This window comes from Taudactylus pleione, unplaced genomic scaffold (genome assembly GCF_031769625.1).
Source record: "Taudactylus pleione unplaced genomic scaffold, aTauple2 ptg001411l, whole genome shotgun sequence".
In the NCBI taxonomy this organism is placed as follows: Eukaryota; Metazoa; Chordata; class Amphibia; order Anura; family Myobatrachidae; genus Taudactylus; species Taudactylus pleione.
In genome coordinates this window covers 468626-473883 of record NW_028285811.1, presented here as the reverse complement: position 1 = coordinate 473883, position 5258 = coordinate 468626, and the positions used below count along the sequence as shown (strand labels likewise).

The 5258-nt window shown below is 41.5% G+C and overlaps 1 pseudogene; it reads right to left on the bottom strand.

Annotated features, from left to right (window-relative positions):
• Positions 1 to 388: 388 nt before the first annotated feature.
• LOC148442703 (uncharacterized) lies at positions 389 to 1881 on the bottom strand (annotated as a pseudogene).
• Positions 1882 to 5258: the final 3377 nt, after the last annotated feature.

Sequence of the window (5258 nt, the reverse complement as noted above, 5' to 3'; positions counted from 1 at the left end):
ACATGTAACACCTCCGACCTTTGGAAATTAATCCTATACCCAGCGAAGGCGCCAAAATTGGTGAGTGTGTCCATAATGGTAGGAATTGAAGTGGAAAGGTCTGAGACAAATAATAGCATGTCATCAGCGAATAGATATATCTTTAAAACCATTGAGCCAATAGAGATGCCCCGAAACAAGGGAATAGATCTAAGGGAAATCGCCAGAGGCTCGAGGGCTAGTGCAAATACGAGAGGAGACAGCAGGCAACCTTGTCTCGTGCCTTTCTGGACTAGGAAGGGGTAGACACAAAACCATTACTAGAGATTTGGGTAAAAGGGTTTTTATATAAGATCTGCAGAACCAAAATAAATTCTATAGGGAACCCAAAATGAGCCAAAGATTCATATTAGTGATCCCAGGTGACCAGGTCAAAGGCTTTTTCATCATCATTAGAAATCACGACCTGATCACCTGAGCCCTCCATCCCCTCCAAATGCTGTACTGCTTCCCAGACTTTTCTAATATTAACCACAGAATGTCTTCTGTGGATGAATCCCATTTGATCTGGAAAGGCAACTGAGGGTAAAATAAATTTCAATCTGCTGTTTAGTATCTTTGTAAATATTTTATAATCCATGTTGAGGAGTGATATCGGGCGATAGGAGCCTGGGTCTTCCAGGTCTCTGTCCGGATTTGGTAAAACCCTAACCACAGCTGAGTTAAAATAAAGAGGGAGTTGATGGCCCTTCAGAATCTCATTATATATACAATTTAAGCAATAAACTGTATATAAAACCCATATTATATTTGTCAATTAAGTTAAATGTCTAAATTAGGGACATAGGAGAATAGGAATTAGAGAACAGGATCCGAGGATAATCCTTATGAAACATAAGAAAAAATATGAATTAGGAGTTAATTAAACAAATAGGAGAAGGTCCAGAAAAAAAATTGTTGGCTCTCAAGCCCAATAACAGCATAATACGGCAAGTAGGAGTAAACAACCTTTGTTTTCATTCAATATAATAGTCACTGCTCTGAGCCCGAAGATATAAATGCAGATAAATCAGCATACACATGAAGAACAGCAAACAAGAATATCCAAATAATAGAAGACCCCAAAAGGGGAGAGAACTTATATAAGCAGAACTTGCAATACTGTAAAATCTTCTAGTAGCTTCATCGCTTTCATGAAAGTAGCCAGCAGCATACGCAGCAGTGGAGAAATCTTTGGAGTCTCCCTCAAAAAGACGTAATTTAGCAGGGTAAAGGAGGGCAAATTTTTGGCCATCTTTAATTAAATGGCTACACACCACAGAAAACTCCTTACTTGACCTTGTGACTTCAGCGGAATAATCTTGGAAGAGGTGTAAGTGGTTACCTTCCCATTGTATATTTTTCTGCTTATGAGAGGCAGCCTATAATAGTTCTTTAGGTAAGAAATTAAGGCATCTGATTATGGCGACCCAAGGACAGACATTAACATCAGGTTTCATTTGAACAAGAATGTGCCCTTTCAATCACTAAGTCACTGAGACCCGCTTCAGCCTTCAGCAGGGTAGGGAGCATTTGATGTAGAAATTAATATAATGCCAGACCCTTAATGGACTCTGGCAAACCCACCAGTCTCAGATTATTTCTGTGAGAACTGTTCTCTAAATCATCAATCTTATTGCATAAATTGTATTGTGATTTCTGTAATACTGCATTCTGCTCCTTTAGCAAAGAAACATCATGAAACATTTCCCCCAAATGATTCTCATCCTGGTTAAAACTCTCCATAAGCTGAGAAATGTGGCTTTTTAACTCTTTAATGTTAGAAGTGAATGTGGCCATTTGTTCAGTGAACTTAGGTGTATTTGTGTCCTTAATGGCTCTTACCATATCTTGATAAGCCATAATAGCGAGAGCTGGTGATAAATCACCTTAATTGCAATCAGACTGAGACTCTTCTTGCAGGGAGCTGCATTCTGATGCCAGAGGAGGAGGTGCGGCCACCATCTTGGAATTCTCTCTCTGCTGTACTGACCTCCTAGTCTGAATTTTCCGCAGCATGGGAGAAAAATATTTCTCCATACAGCTGCAACCGGGTCCCTGTATCTTTGCCCATCTGATCCCTTCTTAGAGAACGCTTAGCAGTGATATAGGGCTGCCACCTCCATCAGGTCCCAAAGGAGCAGGCTCAGATCATGGCTTCCCTCATCCACGCCGGAACCAGAAGTCTCCTCACTTGTGGTATTGTCAGCTCTGCTGTGCAGCTAGAAGCTTGGTGCTTATCGGTACACAGAGCTAAGTGCCAGTCACTGCAGCACTGTAGACAGTAATGTGCAGCATACATACAGTGATGGCATGCATTAGAAATGATCAGTGGGGTTTGAAGGACATTGTTTGATTTCATCACTGAATTACAAGTCTCAGCCCAGAAAGAGGTATCTTTGAATTACAAACTGACTGTGCATTTTATGCAGCACACTTGCAGCAATGTCGGCACTAGTGCTGTAAATCCTCCTTCAGTGCCCGATCAGCCACTTCTCAATAATAGTGAAAAGCATCAGGGTTTAATAAATGCCTCATGGAATATACTAGCCCAAGTAGGCCAGGATAAATTAATTTGGTCACTTCAGAGACGGAGTGATCTAGTAAGAAGAGATCCCCAATGTCTACGAAGGCTGAGACAGCGCCTTGTGTGTAGTAAGTACAGTATTACTGTGTAGTTACAGTAGTTAAGTATAGCAAATCAGCGCCATTGGTGTGTTACATAATATGATGAGCTTTGTGTGACAAACTGTAGAGTTACATGAATAAGAGTCACTACTTGAGATAATGTGACATCAATGGTTAACCACCGATAGTTGATGATTTTCCAATGCTGGGAGGTAAACCAATTTTTCACCACCATTAATGGCACAGAGCCAAATGATGTAAGGATGGCCATTGACCATTGATGTTTTAAAAACATTGATGGTTGCCGGGTGATGTTAACTAGTTTTGCTTAGCCTGCTACACATCCAATATTAAAACAGGGATGACCATTTGTGGATGAAACCATTGATGGGTAACTTATTAATGGTCATCCCTAAGGGCCACTACCAGGGGCATAACTAGGCATTTGAAGGCCCCATAGCAAAAGTTTGTAAGGGCCCTTATGTAACACCCATTGGTGAAAAATGTATATATCACATGTAACTTTGGCCCTGATTCACTATGGATCGCAATATTGCATATGCATGGAGATCAACTGCAATAACAAGCCATCCCATTATGATTACAATGCAAACTCAGCACTACGTAAGGATGCCCACTTTACCATATGCACATTCATAATACTTAGGAGAATAGTGATAATATATGTAATATCAAGTAACATCAGACCCATACGCACAGTTGCAGAAGCCCTGACCTTAATCAGAAATTTCTAACAGCCATGCATGCTATGAGACCTCACACGGCATATGGCCTTCCAGTGGATAATTTATCCATGCCCCTGAAATGACATTCGAATGCACTGACATGCCTGCATTCGGGCGACAACCCCCCATAACCACCCACAAATGGCACTTCCTGTCAATCACACTGCAATGGGTCTGCGTAGCCTGTGCTATTGCAGTCCGATCACAGTGACTAGTTCTTGCACATGGATTGCAATGCATACGCATGTGCAGATTGCAACAATCGGCCGATTGCATGTGTATTAGCAACTGCGGTGAAAACTGAATCAGGCCCATTGACAAGAACGATGATGCTTTCATATACTGCTGTTTAGACCTCACTGCTCATTTCTAAGGCATGTCATCACTGTGTGTATGCCATACATCACTATCTACAGTGCCGCAGTGACCTGCACTTAGTTCTGTTTACCGATAAGCATAAAGTTTCTAGTTTCTAGTTCTAAACTTGTACAGTAGTTCAGTGATGATTTCATACAATGCCTTTCAAACCCCAGTGCTCATTTCTAAGGCAAATAATCACTGTGTGAGTGCTACATACCACTTTCAACAGTGACGGCACTTACTGCTGTGCAAAGTCCTAGTGGCAAACTCATTGCCGCAAGTGTGCTGCATAAAATTTACAGTAAGTTTGTAATTGAAAGGTACCTTTTTCTGTGCCGAGACTTGTAGTTCAAGCATGGATTCATACACCCCTGCTCAAGCCTCACTAATTTCTAAGGCATGTCATCACTGTGTGAGTGCTTCACTTTCTACAGTGCCATAGTGACCGACACTGATGTATATCGATTAGCGACATGTTGAACAAACTCCTAGCAGCACAATAGAGACAACAATGCCGCAAGTGTGCTACAGAAGATGCACAGTCACTTTGTAGTTCAACGAGGCTTGATGGTTTCATACAGTGCCACTACTAATTTCTTTACTATTGTATTCTGTAGTGCCATATCCACCCACTTCTGTATTATTCACCACTGTAGTTTTAATAAGTGGAGTACTGGCCATCCAGCGGTGAAGCTATGTATTGCATGCCATGGATATTGTCAAGTCTTACTGCACCTTACTATGCCACACTGTGCTATTCTCATGTGACAACTTAGTAGCCTGTATAGCACACTATGAGCAAAGTTGTAGCATGACACATCTGTACATATAAATATATATATATTGCAACAGGGTCGGGGAACGGGTACCATCTCCTGGGTCAGATGGCACTGCAGAGATCACACAAATCCATTGGTATGGTGCAACTGGCCTCAACCAGTTTGATTATGCAGCAAAAACAAAATAAACAAAAATAAATACCTTGCCGGCTGGCACTAACTAAAAATAGTGTGATCCAAGCTCACTAACAAAACTTGCAAGAAGTTTTACCATGCACAATTCACTTGGTTTCAACAGCAGATTTTTCTAACAGAGACACTATAGACTCACCTTTACCTCAGGCAGTGTTTCTCCCAATGATCAGCCTGACTTTATTTAAAACACACACAGCTGAAAGCCCTCATTAGCCTCCTGTGAGGCCAAAAGCTCAAAAACCTGAACTGGGCCTGATGAATAGAGCCCTCCCTCTCTCTTCATTCATAAACCTCTGGAACCCTTTTCCAGCTTTGTCAAATAGCCCACAAAGCTGTTAACTACAACACAAACATTTTCCTGTTTTTTTTTTTAAACAAATAGGTTAGGAACATAGGGCAAATATATCTGCCTTCCACCACTATGCCAGTGATCTTGTCACACATCCCCCTCCCCTGTTTCAACCCAGGGAGTGGAACACTTGCTGCCCCTAACAATGCATCTGCATTAGCTAGTTGGTACCCGGGTCTTTGT